This window comes from Rhipicephalus sanguineus, chromosome 2 (genome assembly GCF_013339695.2).
Source record: "Rhipicephalus sanguineus isolate Rsan-2018 chromosome 2, BIME_Rsan_1.4, whole genome shotgun sequence".
NCBI lineage: Eukaryota > Metazoa > Arthropoda > Arachnida > Ixodida > Ixodidae > Rhipicephalus > Rhipicephalus sanguineus.
The window spans coordinates 9,034,492-9,052,901 of record NC_051177.1 but is presented as its reverse complement, the minus strand read 5'-3'; the positions used below and the strand labels follow the sequence as shown (position 1 = coordinate 9,052,901).

At 46.2% G+C, this 18,410-nt stretch overlaps 1 protein-coding gene and 1 long non-coding RNA gene across 3 annotated transcripts in view; one reads left to right on the top strand and one right to left on the bottom strand.

Moving 5' to 3' along the window:
• The window catches only part of LOC119382380 (methylmalonic aciduria type A protein, mitochondrial), a 45,406-nt gene that overhangs the window by 7,373 nt on the left and 19,623 nt on the right, over positions 1-18,410 (top strand). The window lies entirely within an intron of this gene.
• Positions 12,705-13,618, bottom strand: LOC119382382 (uncharacterized). The gene is made up of 3 exons (XR_005181516.2): positions 13,569-13,618; positions 13,122-13,345; positions 12,705-12,908 (listed from the first exon to the last, which is right to left on the bottom strand). It is a non-coding gene; the product is annotated as an uncharacterized LOC119382382 (long non-coding RNA).

Here is an 18,410-nt window from a genome sequence, read left to right as displayed (position 1 = left end):
ACGGCCTGCCGCGTCGGGCGGCTTTCTATGGGAGAGCGCATGTTGGCCCTAGTTGCAGTTGGGGCAGCAGCCGCAGCAAATTAGTTGGTGGTGGTCACAACAGCGATCTCCCTCAGCTGTTTTAAGCGGTTTTTTTCTATCTCGTCTATCTCAGTCATAAGATATCATGCATTCAGTTGAGTCCGTTCGCGTAATCTGGTTAAATAGCCACTTAAATTTCCGTGTACGTGCCGAGTTCCTGGCACTTTTTTTTCCAGGACTAACTTTTTGCTTTGTGTCTGAAAGAATATTCCACAATGCGCGTAGCAACATTATATGACGCTGAATGTGTGAAAAAGTGGTTGTTATATTTATGTGCGTGTAATGAATGCATCGTTTGTTATTTTAACATATTGATTTCCGTGACATTTCTTCAGCACCTTTCTGAAAATGCTTGACAAGTATTTATTTGAAACATCTGACAATACACGTTCATGTTCTTTATACACAGGAAGTGCATGTAAAAACATACGTTGAATCTTTTTCATGATGTCTGATACATGATACTGTGGCGAAAAGTAATTCAGCTTCGAATGCTTGATACTAGCGGATTCTACAAATATAGTGACGCAATCCTCGTAACTTTGTTGAAAAGGCTGCGGAATTATATATTCATTAGAAGTGGCTTGCAAATATTTTTGACAGTTCTTAGCAGGGCAATGTCATCCAATTGATGTATATATAAGGCCGATCACTGGAGTGAGTAATATCTCGAAGAATCAAGCTACAACTGAGCAAACTGAGCAACCTGGTTTTCTACCTCGCGGTTGTGGCAAGCCTCTGGTACAATAACCACACAAACGATTTCCTCACGTGGTCTAGTTTCAAGACCGCCATCATCAACGTGTTTGGCCGCCCCGCCGTTCGTAAACTGCAAGCCGAACAGCGTTTACGTGAACGCGCTCAGCAGACTGGTGAGTCTTTTACTAGCTGCATCGAAGACGTCCTCGACTTGTGCAAGAAGGCCGACGTAAGCATGTCTGAGTCTGACAAGATCCGCAATGTTATGAAAGGCATCGACGACGATGCTTTCACCATGATGCTTGCCAAGAACCCTCGTACTGTGACAGAGGTGATCACGCTCTGCCAAAGCTACGAGAAGCTGCGCCGGCAGCGGTTGCTGACCCGTCGACCTCCATCACGCGACACCGATCTCGCTAGCTTGTCGGCCATTTCTGATCACTCGGCCTTGCTCGCCGAGATCAAGTCATTTGTGCGCGAGGAAATTGCCCGCCAGTTTTCTCTCCTGGCCTTCCCTCCGTCGCAGCATGTTAAACAGCCGTCGACCACACTGCTGCCTCCTTTACATCGCGCTATTCAACAGGAAATCGCGGAGGTCATGCCGGAATACCACCAGCCACCTCCAGCGCCTGCGCCGCTCAGTTACGCGCAAGTCGTAGCCAGGCCACCCCAAGCAATCTCTGTCTCTGCCCCCCATACTTATGCTGAAGTCATCGCCAGACCACAGGCCTTCGAGGCGAGTGTGCCGGCTGGGTACGCCGACGTCATTCCTAGGCCATGACTGCAGCCCACCATGCAGTCCTATCAGCCGCCGCCCCGTCCACCGCGTCTTGGGCCATGGATGGGACCTACCCCGGCGAACCGATGGCGCACTTCCGACAACCGCCCCATCTGCTTTGTGTGCGGTTGCGCCGGTCACGTCGCCCGTTATTGCAATTGCGTGCAGTCGCCTCCAGTCGCCTCAACTATCCCAAGCCAGGCAAGCCGCCTGTATTACGATTCACCGCCACCTATGTCACTGCCTTCTTGCCCAGCTCCCTCTACCCACCGTTCACCGTGACCACGACGCCGCTCACTGTCCCCGATGCAGCCACGTCTGGTCCCACGTGACCAGGAAAACTAGTCGTCGCAGTCCACGAGGCAAGGGCTGCGATGCTGTCCAACTGCGAAAGCCCTCAGTGAAGCCCTTAGAACCTGATAGACGTGTTTGTGGATGGTGTTCGTGCATCTGCCCTTATCGACACTGGAGCCGCCGTATCCGTTATGGACGCAAAGCTTAGCCGAATCCTCCGAAAAGTGACGACGCCACTTTCCGGGCTATCCCTCCGTACAGCCAGCGCCCACAGTATTCAACCTACAGTGGTCGAATTGATCATAATTCCTACATGCTGTCACGACGTCATCCTCTGATGGGATTTTCTCTCCCGCCACGACGCAGTAATTCATTGCACACCCGCCGAAATAGAGCTCTCACCACTCTCTAATTTGACGCCGGCAGACAGCCCATCGGCTGCGAGCAAGGTGCTCGTCAAAGTCGACATTAAAGTGCCTGCAAACTCGTCAACGGCGGTGTCGGTCTACTGCGCCAGTCTATCCGACACCGTTGCACTCCTCTAGCCATATGACCGTGTTTGCACGAGGAAAGGCTTGCTGGTGCCTTTCGCGACCGTTCAAGTCGCTCAGGGCAGCACCTCTATTTTTGTAATCAACCCCTCCCCGTACAGTGTTACGTTGGTGCGAAGGGAATGTCTCGGCAGCGTGGAACCCCTCGAAGCTGCACAAGTTATGGACGAACCCGACGACACGCACGGCCGCAGTTCCAGTACGCTCAATGCTGTTTCGACCTCTGGTTCATCACCCGCTGACGTATTTGGTTCCTCCATAGCTGAAAACCTTACGCAGGTCCAGCGTTCCCAGCTTCTGGACCTGTTGGAAGAATTTCGCCCTTCTTTCGATGTCGCTCAAACTTCTCTCGGCCGCACGTCGGCCGTTACGCATGGCATCGACACTGGCAACCACCTGCCACTACGGCAATGTCCATATCGCGTATCTCCCACAGAACGACGTGTAATCACCGAGCAAGTTGACGACATGCTTCGACGCGATGTCATTCAACCCTCTAACAGCCCCTGGGCATCTCCTGTCGTTCTTGTTGCTAAGAAGGACAGTTCTGTGCGGTTCTGTGTGGACTACAGGTGACTCAACAAGATCACTCGTAAGGACGTGTATCCACTGCCGCGAATAGACGACGCGATTGACAGCCTGCAAGGAGCCGAATTCTTTTCATCTCTCGATTTGCGCTCAGGGTACTGGCAAGTACCTATGGCTGATGACGCTCGACCGAAGACTGCCTTTGTTACGCCCGACGGCCTGTACGAATTCAGCGTCATGTCGTTTGGGTTGTGTAATGCGCCCGCCACCTTTGAGCGCCTGATGGATACTGTTCTGCGCAACCTGAAATGGCACACTTGCTTGTGCTACCTCGACGACGTCGTCGTGTTTGCTCCGGACTTCTCCACGCATCTTCAACGCTTGCAGCATGTTTTGACGCGTTTGAGCGACACCGGTCTGCAACTGAATCTAAAGAAGTGCCGATTTGCAGCACGGCAGCTGACAATCCTCGGCTACGTCGTGTCCAAGGACGGAATTCTTCCCGATCCAGCCAAGCTTCGGGCCGTGACCGAGTTCCCCAAACGTACGTCTGTCAAAGAACTGCGCAGTTTCGTAGGACTGTGTTCCTACTTTCGGCGCTTCATTAGAAGTTTCGCGACTATCTTATCGCCACTGACGAAGCTCCTCGGAAGTAACGGGCCCCTTCATTCGTGGTCTTTAGAGTGCGACAACGCTTTCGCAAAGCTGCGTCGTTTGTTGATGTCGCCTCCCATACTACGCCACTACGACCCTACGGCGCCTACAGAGGTACACACAGATGCTAGCGGTGTTGGCCTTGGCGCTGTCCTTGCGCAGCGCAAACCAGGGTTCCCTGAATATGTCGTGGCATATGCAAGTCGTACGCTTACTAAAGCCGAGACCAATTACACCGTCACCGAAAAGGAATGCCTGGCGATCATATGGGCCCTTACAAAGTTCCGACCCTATTTATATGGCCGCCCATTTGATGTCATCACCGACCATCATGCACTATGCTGGTTGTCGTCATTGAAGGATCCCTCAGGCCGCCTCGCCCGCTGGGCACTTCGCCTACAGGTCTACGATATCCGCGTGCTGTACCGCAACGGACGCCAGCATGCTGACGCCGACGCACTCTCGCGCTCCCCCTTGCCTGACGACAATACTTCCAGCTCAGTGTCTCACAATGCCGTTTCGTCTATCGACATTCACACCATCGCTACTGAACAGCGCAAGGATCACTGGATTGCCTTGCTGACTGATCCATGGGCAACCATCCACTTGCGCGTTGCGTCGTCAAGCCCACCATTTCGCCGTTCGCGACGACCTCCTACACCGACGCAATTACGGCGACGGCCACCAGTGGCTACTCGTAATACCCCGCAGTCTGCGTTCCGACATATGCGAGTCGTTCCACTCTGATCCGCAGTGTGCACACTCTGGGGTATCGAAAACCTACCACCGCATTCGCCAACGGTACTTTTGGCGAGGGATGTACCGCTACATGCAGAAGTTCGTTCGCTCCTGCATCGATTGTCAGTGCCGCAAAACTTCAACGCACCTGTCGCCAGCAGGTCTGCAACCTCTACCTTGCCCTGACCAGCCATTTGGTCGCGTCGGCATCGATTTGTATGGACCACTTCCTCTAACGTCGGCTGGTAACTGCTGGGCCATCGTCGCTATTGACCACCTTACGCGATACGCCTAAACTGCCGCTCTCCCTGTGGCTGCAGCGCGCGATGTTGCCTCCTTCCTGCTGCACCGATTCATGCTGTGCCACGGTCCACCCCAGGAGCTGCTCAGCGATCGAGGTCGTGTCTTCTTGTCTGAAGTCGTCGAAGCCATTCTCAAAGAGTGCAACGTTGTTCACCGGAAAACTACTGCTTACCACCTGCAGATGAATGGCCTCACCGAACGCTTTAACCGCTCGCTCGGCGACATGCTCTCGATGTACGTCGCCGCCGATCACACAAATTGGGATGTCATTCTGCCTTTCGTCACCTACGCCTATAATACCGCCCCTCAGAGCACTACTGGTTTCTCGCCCTTTTTCTTATTGTACGGCAGGCGCCCGTCGCACACAATCGACACAATCCTTCCATACAAGCCGGATCCGTCTGAGTGTGCGCCTATTTCTGCGACAGCAAGACTTGCTGAGGAGTGTCGGGAGCTTGCCAAGACATTTACTACGCATGATCAAGAGCGGCAGAAGAGCCTTCGCGGTGACACCACCACTTCTGCGCCCACGTTCCTCCCTGGAGCGCTCGTATGGCTCTCGATCCCTACCACTGCAACTGGTCTCTCTGCAAAACTACTGCCGAAATACGACGGCCCCTACCGTGTCGTCGAACGCACGTCTCTGGTCAACTACCTGATCGAACCCATTGAACCATCTTCGGACATGCGCCGTCGAGGGCGCGACATTGTCAACGTGGAGCGCCTGAAGCCCTACCATGACCCGCTCATAGTGACAAGCAGTTAGGTCGCCAGGCGGCTCCTTTTTCATACCCGGGGTAATTGTAGCGAAGCGTTGGAAGCCTGTAATGAGTCGCCCTCTCGGGTGCTTACTAGTGAGTCGTCCTTTTCCGCTCTTCTCTGACAGCACGCTCCTCGCGCTCAGAGTCCGCGCTCTGTCTTGACTGTCGCCGTTGTGCTTCGTCGACTAGTGCCGTCAATAAAGGCCTTCATAATATATATATATATTCATGCGTGACAATCACTTACCCGGTTTTTTTTCGAGGCGGCCGGGTCAAGTGACAACCACGTTTTTATATTTACACCAGTATACTATAGTAGCACGCAGATCCACAGCTGCTGTAGGACAGTCAAGTACGTACCTTTGTTGGAGCGAGCATGGGTGCCTTTGTAGAAAATAAATAATAGAAAAAATAAACAGTAATAGATGACAGAACCACATGACGGAGACTGCCAGAAGACAATCACGGTGTGCAACGAAGATTCGCCAGTGCCTGTACAGCGGCTAACATCAAAGGACGGAAACGAAAAGTTTTATGGTCTGCACAGACTGGAAGTAGACAGGGAAGCCAAAATTTGGGCTCACAAGTTGGAGGCATAACAAAACAATAATAAAAAATAAGAAAACAGAGACGAGCATAAAAGAAGTGTTTACCCCCCCCCCCCCTTTTTTTTGTTGTTTACCGTATAGCTGTCAAAAGCGACCCACCCTAACTTTGTCCCTGTGAGTCGCTCGCAATGTGTGTGTTGGCTGCCACGTATATTTGTTTGAAATGAAATTTTGTCGTCGCCCACCAGCCGCTTTTCTGCACTTTGTCTCCGCATGTTTTGCTGAGGTAAGTTTGAGTCTGTGCCCCGTAACGCTAATGACCACAGACAACCCAACTGTCTGAATAAAAGGGATACACGCGCTTTTCACGGCAACCAACATCAGTACCACATGGCATTGCGGGGCAACGCACGCCACCGCAACGCGACAGCGTTCGGAAACAACCGGAACCGATGACAAAGGTGCCGCGGGCTGAAAGGTGAGAACTAAAAAAAAAAAACGAGAGATAAGAGAAAACGGGAAGGTGGTGTCACGGCCGCTGGATTTCAACGACGTTTGCAAAGCCGCCGTTTGCAGCTGGCAGGGATGAGCCCTGAATTCATAATCAATAAAATAACGTCTCACATTTTGTCCAGATTTTATGTTCACTGTTGAATTCGTTACACGGCGTAACGGGAAGAAACAGAACTACTGAAAAGCGCAGGAATGCAAGCAGTTGTGTTCGTGTGTTTTTCAGTCTTTTCATCACTCTTTCCGTCTGACCGTTTTCATATTATTTAATCCGTATTAGCTCGCCCAATTGTCAGTATTGAAGATGTAGTGTCACTGAAATTTCAAAGTGACTCGAATCTCCTTCTATGAGATGGTCGCACATATGATAAGCATTATTTCACGGCACTTACATGCGATACCGTACCGTATGTGTACTATAAACATGTTTGGAGGAAGGAAGAAGTTTATCTTATTTTGTGTCAAATAAACAGTGGCCGCTGCAGTTTCTGAAATCACTTTTTTGAAATGATATGATTAAATCTGAAGCAACATACACAGAGCCAAAATAAAGAATTTCGATGCATTAGGAAAGGTGCAGCGCCTCCAAGTTGGTTAGTTACGGTCTTCTAGGATACCAGAAAAATATGCCCACGCGATTACTTCCGCCAAAAATGATCGGTGCGCGAAGTTGCATCTTTGGCAAGGCAAGAAAAAAAATTCCCAAGCGCTGCAAGAATGTACAAGAAATATCGGTAATTAACTGATGTGTACACGCTAGATAAATTTTAGAAGATTTCGGGCGTCACATGAAGACGCAGGCGCTCAAGCATAACTGCCGCAAGCGCGCCGCGCATGTGATCCCGCGGGCGTCCGTTGAGGGGGTCCGCTCTATGCACGGCTGGTGCAGAAGCCTATATAGCTCTGGTCCCAGCCGCAAATAGTCGTACCGTGTCAACGGCCCCTTCCCGTAGCGCGCGTCATCGCAGCTACGACGGGTTCGGGCGAATAAGGCAACAGGCCAGAACAACAAACAACACTTTATTGCTACGCTAGCAATAACGCGTAAATGTCGCGTAGAGGGATAGTCCGCTCTCGTAGAAAACAAAGGGTAACGCTTACACCTTCGGTCGATGATCGGCTGGCGGGTCTCGGGGCGGTGAGGTACGTACCCTAGTAGCACAAATTGTTGCCTTAACATTGAGTCAACATTACCTTTTGAGGTTGCCTCAACGTGGCTAGTGTCCTACTTTTGGAACGTTTCCTCAACACACACATGTGCAACATTGCTGCATCATTTCTGAAACATTGCTGCAACTTTTAATCTACATGGTAACAACATGTGCTACATATTCACTCAACATTCACGCAACAATTGGCAACACATCCGTATGTGATATGAATTCATTAATGCGACTGCATAATAGCATAAAATAATTAAATTCTAAAGTTTTGCGGGCGAGAACCACCATATGGTTATAATGTGCGCAATTGTGGAGGGCTCCAGGTTAATTTTGACAACCTGGCATTCTTTAGCAAGCACACAGGCATTTCTGCATTTCGCCTTCATCAAAAGGCAGCTGCCGCAGCCAGGAGCATCACACCTCCCTATGTCGTGCTCCACAGGAGATCGCCTTAGCCAACTGAGCCACTGTGGCAGGTTAATATCATATAACTGAACAAGATTCATAATATCAGCAAACCACAACTACATTTTGTCTTAAAACACAAGTTATGTCAAGTAAAGAGATTTCTTTACCCTGTTAGAATGACTATCATACATGTGTACATGTTAGAAGTCTGAGGAGTATTATATTGACCACACAGACTACACTCATATAGACATCCAATTTAGTCTAGAGCACTACAATGAAAGTGCAGCCATCCTGCCACACTTAACAAAGGAAAGGAGAAAAGGTGTAAAAATATTTATTCCTGAACACAATGACAGTAGCATTTTAAGTTACTTACAGTACTTTGCTTTGTGACAAGAAACAATCACAGGAATGAAAACAGCATGAAGCGCTTAGCAGCAGCTTTTGGAGATGCTTATACAACTTTAAAGCAAGAGTTGTCCTTTTTAAACCAACGTTTAGATGAGGTAGATACGAGAGTATTGGTCAAATATGGGCAGGCTAAGAGAATAAAGCAGCCGAAACCATTTTCCGACATTGTAGAACAAGCTTTGTCTTCAAGCATTAAACAAGAAAATCTCATTAATGCAACACTGATATGCAATTGACAAAAAAGAGCACTTTCAAAAACACCGTGAAGCAATAAAAACTTTCCAATAACTTCTTGAAAAATGAGAACACTTTCATAAAAACAGAGTGTGCCCCAAAACTGCCATTTGCCTTCTCTGTAAATGCCCAACTACACTGCTCATGGACTGAAACGGGACATTTGTTGCAAATAACCAATGGTACTTATGGAATTGTCAGTAAACACATGTGCAGGATAACTGCTGCACTGTGATGTGCTGTGATCTGCAACATGTATGTACAGATTGCTTTTACCTCATGGTATACTTCTGCTTGCCTGGGCGAAGGACGGCAATGAAGGCGCCAGCAGCTGCACACCACAACTGCCACGTTTCACTCCGTGAGCAACGTACCTATTCAAAACATGAGATGGTTACAAATGCAACCGAAGGAGTCTTTAGAGCAATTCAATGGACTATAAGGAAAGAGCGTGACATGAATATCATTCTAACTTACAACTTTCAAGAAGACAAAGAATTTTTGGCCACTTGCAAATGCCTTCATAGGTTGAAAATCAGCCTTGACTACACTATGCAATCACCACAGATGACAGTAAGATTTTAATTGCCATTAGACCTGTTACACAAAAAAAAACAACGTGCTGTATCATTGTCATTACGTGACCAATAAACAAAGTTGTTTTTACCTAAGGCAGAGGAGTGGTAGTTTCATAATTAAATGACCACTTGGCGACTACATTATCCCTCATGCATTGGAAGTGCATAGTTATATAAAATCTTTAAAGTATATCATGAGCTAGAATTGCCTATACATACAAAATAAATGATGGTGTATGACGAAACAGTGACATTTCTAGGCCACTGCATTGTGACCCATGCATAGGCATCGCCATGGTATCACAAATGATTGCCGTGAATATGGCCACTTTCCAGTCTATACAGTCCCAAGTAATCATAAAGTAATTAAACAAAGGAACACTTGAGCAGCTATCACAGCAGCCATTCTAAATTGCACATCATGAAAACACCTACAGTATATAGCAGCAACCATTGGAACTGAATCAACCTGGATTCCCACTGGTACCCTTAGAGGTACTAGAAGTCATGAGTGGAAAAAGAACATAAAGAATGGAACACTTCTTTCAAGAGCCATGAAAATGTGGCGGTGAATGCAGCATGATGGCATCATGTATACAGAAAAAAAAGTAGAAAAGTGCTGTTCACATTTGCATTATAAACAAAAGTGATGCTGCCTAAGACAAGACATCAGATCCGTCCTCAGCATTCCACATCACATCACATCCTCAGCATCTGCGAGGCTGGCTTCGGTTGCCTTGATAAGAGTGGCTGCTTCTCTGCAAAATGTAAACAAAAAAAAAAGCAAGAGTAGAAAAAGATGAGAATTTCTTAAGGTGCATGAGATGAATTGAGCCAATTTTTCTATTTCATTGCCGATGATAGCTGCATTAAAAGCATCAATTTTGCAGTGCCTGCACATTCAATATGGTAAGAAAGTGCCCCAGATCTCTAGATAATACAGTAAAAGCTCGTGAATTCGGATTTCACAGGACCGAAAAAAAATTTCCAGATTAACCGAACTATTGAAAGTATAAAGAAAACAATAAACAACTGTCTATTATATTAATATATTTTCATTTTCTTGATGAATATGTGAATCCAGTACTCATTTTGTATAAAAGCAGGATAAAAGCCGAAATTTTTGTCATTCACAACATCTTTCACAATTTGACCGTGGCTCAGGACCCCCTAAGCCGAAACGTGCTCTGAACTCATCCCCAATTACGTATAGCCACCATCAACATCACCACGCGCACGTGGCGATAATTATTTTCGCCAGGAAAATGGCTGACAGTTCGTCCATCACAATGTAGCAAGCGAGTTTTATGCCAGCATGCAGGTCACGGCTGAAGATCTTCATCTTCAACAACTTTCCCCATGTTTGACTTTTGTCATATTGCGCATGCATTGCCCAAAGTCAAAACGAAGCTACTGGGTGCCGCATTTGCTGTGGACGAAACCGTGGTTGCTATAGACACAATCATAGCGTCCGCGCAGTTCTGAAGGCACCCGTGTGGCCTACGTCCGCTGTTTTCGCTCCTTTGCATCACACGCTTGCGGCACTTCGAGCTCGGCCCACTCCAAGGATCGTCCGAATCAAACGGGTTGCGGTCAAATGTGACCGAATTAACAAAAAGAGTGATGCTATTAAACAATACACATGCTTGCCGGGGACAGAGAACACGTCTGGATTATCAGATTTTACGAATTAACGGGAGTCAAATTAACAAGCTTGTACTGTGCAGCTTGGAACATGCCAATGAAATATTGTTGCACTACATGCAGCAGGGAGCCTACAATCATGCACAGCTGATCAAGGAACATGTTTCTTGTGCCTTTTGTGATGATACCACGGCAAGAAAAAGTGGCCGACTCGTGCAAACACCTATAGCACTTGGGCTCCGAGATCGTAAGGCATTGCCTCAACACGCCACACTATCTCAGTGGTTGTGTACTGGCCAGATATTGCGGCCTTCAGTGTGCTTAAGATAATTATGAAAAAGGAAAGGCAGAAAAGGCATGTAAAAGCAAGTACGGTTGATAAATTCACTTCTAGTGGACTCAATTTAAAATTTTTGCTGCTGGAGAGAGGTTTGCGTAGTGACACCTTTTTATGGCAAGGTGCATTCTGCAATTTCTCTAAAAAAAAAAGACCTTGAATTCAAGTGTTACAGGGTGGCCAAGGACTGCGCAGTGATAAAACAATGGCAGGAAAAGTCATAATATTTCTATATAAAGCAAGAAATAGCACATAGTAATAATTTTTTTACAATGAACATGCACCATTTGCATGACATGACATTCATTCATATAAAGCAAGTCTTCAAGTGGAAACATCAGTCCCAGGTACTTCTCGCCTGTAAATGGTAAATACTGCACCTCTTCCATATTTCGGTCACTCATGTATTACCTATCCAGTTTGGCTGGCAAGGCATCTAAAAAATTTTAATGCCTCCTCATGCAAAGAAATTACATTTTCTTTGCTTCTAAATAGCAGCGAGGCAACAAGGGGTACATTTTAGCGCAATCTATGAAAGAAAGGCATGAGAAGAAGTACGAGAGAGCAGAAAGGTTGGGCGCTCAGCAACAAGTTTTACGCAACAACAAGAGCTTGAAATTAATGCTCCATACCGTTTTTGCTGCCTGGATGGAGCATAGCGCAGCCAGTCTGCAATACGGGCGTTCACCAGGCACTCTGTTGCTGTTGGAAACAAAGGTCGCAGAGCCTCTGAAAAAAAGAGAATTTTCACATCAACTATTTGCTCAAAGCACAAATCTTGAACACTCTTTCTTTTGGCAGGCTGTTGCTAGTTTTGAAAAGCATGCAGAACAAACGGTCCGACTGAATTTCTACAAAACTTACATTCAAAAGGATTCCAAATGTAGCAAAAGGTGAAGGACAAAAATTCACAAAAGCCATGACAGCTTTTAGCCAGTGAACCATTAACTTTTGAAATAATGCTTAAAAGCTTCGGAAACAAATAATAATTACCTGCAATGGGTACAGGTAGTGTCCATGACATCACAAAATGCTAGACATCACTATTTGGGCTATTAGTGACCTGAACCAGATAACTCCATAGGCATGCTTTTTTTTTTTTTGTTAAACTCGTAATGACTGATGAAAACAATAAAGTGCAAACATAATGCTCACCATATAATGAAGTACTTGCCACTTTTATAAGAAATAAGCTGTTCATAATTTTAAGCATTTGGCTCTTTACAATTACAATGCAGTGCCATACATTTCCCACCTCATCGAGCTGTTGCTTTGTTTAGATGGTTTCCATGTAAGCTTAACATACACTACTCCTTAAGCTGCTATATTCCTGATCGTGTCAAGCTATGTATAACTAGTACAGACTCGATGTGCAGAAAATAGCACCTTGTAGTCCAAGCAACAATATGATCATCGTTTTCATTTTTACCAGAGCACTTTTTTTTGCTTTCTCGTATTCAGAGCCAAAGATTAACAATAACGCACCGTGAAGACAGCACTAAATAAGAATTATTAAGTTCCTCACCTTTTATTACTCGCGTCAGTCGCAGGCCTATTAACGGCCGCTTTCCCTTTCGCCCTGTCAACGAGAAATCTTGGGCAAGGATGTCATTCATGCATCGTTTTAGGATGTGGCGCACAGCATCTGGCAGAGAGGCTCCCCCGATGTGCGAGAGATGGGAAATCTGAAACAGAAGCATGCGCTGCTTAGCTACATATCAACCTGCTCCTTAACCACATATTAACTTAAAAAGGGCTCTGACCAATGCCTTAGATTTTATTATCTCCAGCAATGACATACATGTCTTGCTCGAAATTAAAAACTGCAAGCAAGAAAATGAACACTCCTTCTTCAGCAAATATGAAAAGGATCAACGTTTATCTCCTTCAGCACCCACCAGTCCTGCTCTGTTAGCGTCATCTTGGAGTAGGCGCTCAAGCTCCTCCAGACTTGACTGTGTTGTAAGGGGAAGCAAATCCAGCACGGAGGAGTCCAAGCTGGGCCCTGCAGATGGTCTTTGCTGAAGGTCTATGGCACTTTCAAGGCGCTGGATACCTTTACTTTGAGCGCCCAGCTCAGCTTTGATCTCTTTCAGGGCTTTCAAAACCTTTTCAAGCATTGCTGAAAAAATGCAAAGAATAAACTAGTACAGCTCGTTCAAATGGACACAAGAAAAAATTCACTTTTCAACGGAAGTCATGCGCCGAGTTAAATTGTGAATAGGGGGTGGCAGCATGCTGGCCGAGGCATACATCACGCCATACATAGTAGGATGTGTGAAAAAGCGCGAACTCCATGTCAGTGTGACATATATATTATCCAAGATCATCGAAGGTTAACTTACAAGCTACATGGGTCCTGCCCCCTCTCTGAATTGCTGATCTGGAGTCCTCTGGAAGGACTGGAGTGGATGTGGTGCTTGGTGCATGTGTGGCCGCTGGTGCAGGCAGTAAAACTGAAGCATTCTTGGGCAACTTGTGAGGGGGTGGGCTTGACACATATTGCAGACTGCGTGGCACAGAAGGGCGCTCATTTACTGCCTTGTCAAGCGAGTCCTCCGCACTTTCATCCGAGGATTGGAGACGCTGCGGCCGCCTTCTCTTCCTTTTTGGTGCTTCTTCATCAGCCCCAGACGCCAAGTCGGAGGTCACCGTCGCCTGCTTTTCTTTTTCTCGGGCTGCTTTGTAGCTGTCTAAGAGCAGATAAAATGAACACGAGTCACAAATCAGAATGTCAAAAAGTATGAGTTGTTAAGCAGTGCCCAAAGAAACAAATTATGGAGGAAGAAAACAGAAAAAGGAGAAGGCAGGGAGATTAACCAGAAGCACTTCCGGTTGGCTACCCTACACTGGGGGGTCGGGGAAGGGGAAGACGAGGAAAGAGAAAAAAAAAAGAGAGAGAGAAACAAATTATAGCTCACAAAATTCAAGGCAAGAGCTGTAACAATGGAGAAAGAACAATTCATAGCTGAGCAAGTTTTTTCTGCCAGCTTTGTATGCCTTCAGAATGCAGCAGTAAGAAATTCAAGAGTATAGTCTATAAATATAAATATCAGAATAGTCCTCTAGATGAATTGTGGACTTGCACTTAATGCATCACCATGAATAACTAAAAGAGAAAACAAAGAATTTCCTTGTTTAACAGTACAGCTGTTCAAGCTGGCCATAATCTGTCCTACGCAAACAAAACACGTCGAGTGGCTATGCGCCACAGGAATTGGGTAAGCACCACTACTGAGTACAGCAGGTGTGAGCGTTAAGTGAAAATGAACAGAGAGTGAGAAAGAAAGCGATTGAAAGAAAATGATAGAAAGACATAGACAGTGAAAGAAAAAGAAAGAAACAGACACAAAAACGAGAAAGAAAAAACAGAGAGGAGGAATAGAGGGAAACAATGAAAGGGAAGGGACACGAACACCCTTCATCTCTGTCCTCGTTGTATGAAAAAGGAAGCGATAAATAGATAAAAAAAGAAAGAAATAGGAAGAAACAGATACAAAAAAAAAGAGATACAATAGAAAGAGAAACAAGCAAGGCTGACCAGCTCCACTCTTCCTTCAGGCTTGGCACCACTAGTGTGAAGCTGCCACAATTTTTTTGGTGAGCTTTTGAACGCACAGCCGAATAAAACAATAAAAAACAAATTAACATTTTGTTTCTGCAGCAGTGCATTTTTGTGTAGACATTCAATAAGCTAAAGAATTAAAATGCTGCAACAGCTGCTTACCACACGTCCCTAACACGCGGCACTTGTAGATTTCCCAGTCATACGATGGCCTCTCGAGATGTTTTATGGCAGCCGTCACTTTATGAGCACCTTTGTATGGTGGCCATTTGACTTCTTTGTTTCCGATAACCCAACTCGAAGGCACTACAGACACATCGTCACCCTCATCAAAATGTACAACGCTGAACAGCTTTCTTGTACCTGAAATTTGTACACACAAAAAGCACAATTCAAGTAACAAACTTGCAAGTTAACGTCTTGTAAAAGAAGGAGTGATGCAGCTGTACTTCAGTCAGTGTGCAGTGTTTTGTTTTTGATTTAGAGCAAATGTAAAAGATGGCCAACTAGCAACATTAACAGGCATCACTGCAAGTATGAAGAAGGGGAAATATTGCATAGCTCTGTGGTCCATCTGGTAGACACACACACTTGTGCTGAACATTCTCGACACGCCAAACTGAGAATTCCTCAGATAGTCCTCGAGCAGAAAAAATCATCAATTCTGAAGATGGCAGAGGGCAAACATACAAATTATTCAACGTCGAAAAATAATGACCACAGATGAAAATTCCTGATGGCGAGCACAAAAAGTTCGTAATTAACACAACATGTCCATTCTTGAGCTTCACGCAGTTATCAAGCTTATTCAGTTTCAGCACAGTGCCTTCCATTGCAAGTGTGGAGTACTGGTCACCATGAAAATCAGGTGGCACTGGTCCATTATTGTGAGGCCCAGAAAGTTCCATTGGGCGATGATTCTGCGAAGGCGACACACCATTTCCAGTGAGACCACTTTCACTCAGGCGCCTGACAACTTGCTGAAGAGCTCGAGAATGCGATTTGATTAGCTTCTTGATTTGATACAAAAAGTTCTCGAAAGGAAACGCTGAAAACTCATCGAGTAGACCGAAATTTCTAGCATCACCAGCAAGATGCAGCAGAGAATGCATGTTATACACGTAGATGCCTTTGCCATGAAGCGAACCAGCTTCACTAACAAATTCCTGAAGGATGCGCTCAGCCATGTCCATGTGGCGGGTGGTGAAATTAGGACAGATAAGAATGGTCACAGCAGCGCTCAGTTTTAAAAAATGCTTGAAGAACCTGTCTTCTAGGTTTCCTTTTAAAGCAACTGGTCCATAATACAGCAAGAAATTTCTGAGCTCTACTGCTTTCCAGTGCTCTAAATACTGCAGCCCACGAGGCCTCCGCTTCATGTCGCTTGGAGCTGACTCTCTAAAAGTCGCAAGCTTTGCAGACACACGAAGCTTTGCAGCAACAGGCATCCTTGAACTGCAGGGCTTTCCATTGACCCAGTACTGTACAAGGAACTTCTTCATGACTCCCAGACATACCAAATGCATATAGTCCAGTGGGAACTGGGTGACGAGTCCGACATTCAAGCACAGGAGAGGAGATTCCCCATGGTGATGTTCTTTCTGCACTTGATTTCGGAAACTCTCGTCAGTTCGAAGTGGGCTATTACAATCGGGGAAGATCACCTTCTGGTCAACCTCCGAGTAGGTTCCTTTCTGAGAGCACTTTTCGCATCCAAAGTACGCCATGTGGCCTTTTATGCACTTAATGTACGCTCTCGCTGGAGCGTCACAAACTAATGCATGAAGTCTCACAGAGAACACTTTTCCATGGTGTGTGAGACCCTCTCCTACCAGCATACTCATCTCCTGGACAAAATCTTTCAAGTATGAACCCAAATCCTGTGGTTTATGCTCCCCTTCATAAAGGGCGACTATGAAAGGTGAACGGACTCTGCTTTCCTTCACCATTACGAGCACGGGCCAAAACTGCCTCCGTGAGCTCTTGGAGATGGGCAGGCCATCAATGTTGACTATCAAAGACAAAGTGCCGCATCCCTCGGTGAGATAATCTGAAGCGTGGGTGGTCAGTTGGGACGTCATTCCAAAATAATAGTACAGCCCTCCACCAATAGTCCGCAGCTCAACATCTCTCTGTGTGTTCAACAACGTCCTTGCATCTGCGGGTAGCTCGGGATGGTAAACTTTCAAGATCTTGAGCAGAGAAGTGAAGTGTGATGCAGGCACTTGGGTACTCAAAGCCCATTCTTTCAGATCATCCTGAAGACACAACGTTGTGTTGTTTACAAGGGACGTATGCGTAGCCGCGTTCGTCTCATCGTTGCCATCTAAACGCATGTGTTCAACTTCACAAGTACTTTCTATACCAACTGAACTATCAGAAAAATCACCGCTGCTCGCCGAGTCACTATGATGGTCAAGTAATGGGGAATGATTGTTCAATACTGACAGAGGTGCCACTAAGGACGAACTACTTTCATCATCAGGGACCAGTACAGAAATCGGAGATGCTCTATCAGGCTCGACGTCACTCGAGAAAGCACCTTCGTTGCTTGATTCACAGCCTGAATGGCAACTTTCAGCTAACGCTACCGAGAGCGCACTTCACTCTCTTCATCATGCAAAGAAATGTGCACGACAATATCACACAAGGAATTCATGAAGACATACAGAAAATAATGCAAGTGCACTGACCGCCAGTGACATTCCCGACGCCGTCTTTCAAGGAAGCCGCTATCATAATTGCCGGTGGTTCGAGAATTCCAACGCCGAAGCGACCCGTATCTACACAGAATGGTGAATACGATACTATAGCCAGCACATGCGAAGCGGCGCAACACGGAAAGCCCGCCAAGACAGCCCGTCCGCTCCGTAGCTAATGACGACAACGATGGAGTTTCCTTGGTTTCCTCCCACCAAAATATTACCTTTTCTTTCTAACACTCAAAAAATTATTCTTTCAAGAAATTGCATATATATGTTTAATTTAAGTAATATAAATATTTTACGTAAACTACACGTTGTTATATCGAGTTTATAATTTACAGATGGCCTCTGAGACAGTCGAAGTACGACGTACGCTTTGGTACGCTTCACGCACCAAGTCTCGGAGGCCTTATTCGGTTTATTCCAAACGTTTCATCAAAGTAAAGCTGCACTTGAGCGCGCAGAGGAATGGAAAAATAGAGAAAATGGGAGAGAACACGGGATCGGGGGCATGGGGCATTACTCACCGCGTGCACCGCGTTATCTGCGCCATACTTTGACTTGTAGGGGGACGCTGTGCTGAACCTTAGCCTCCTTCCCCAGATGGGGAACCCTATCCCCAGGTGCGTCTGGAAATGACCTCGCAAAGCCGTTGGTTGTGACGCTGCAAAAAAAAGTATAGCAGCTTTTTTTAAATTCCGGCCTATTAAAAAGGGTCATCCTAGAAACAACTAAAAAAGAAGTGCGAACATCGGTGCATTATCGCGGCAACATTCGCGCCCCAACATTGTCTCACAATGTTGCTTCAACATTTGAAAATGCTTTACGATTTCATATAACATCCACGCATATTGCCGCAATATTGTCTAAAGTTGTGCAACGTTGCGCAACATAGCAAATGTTGCATAAACATTGCC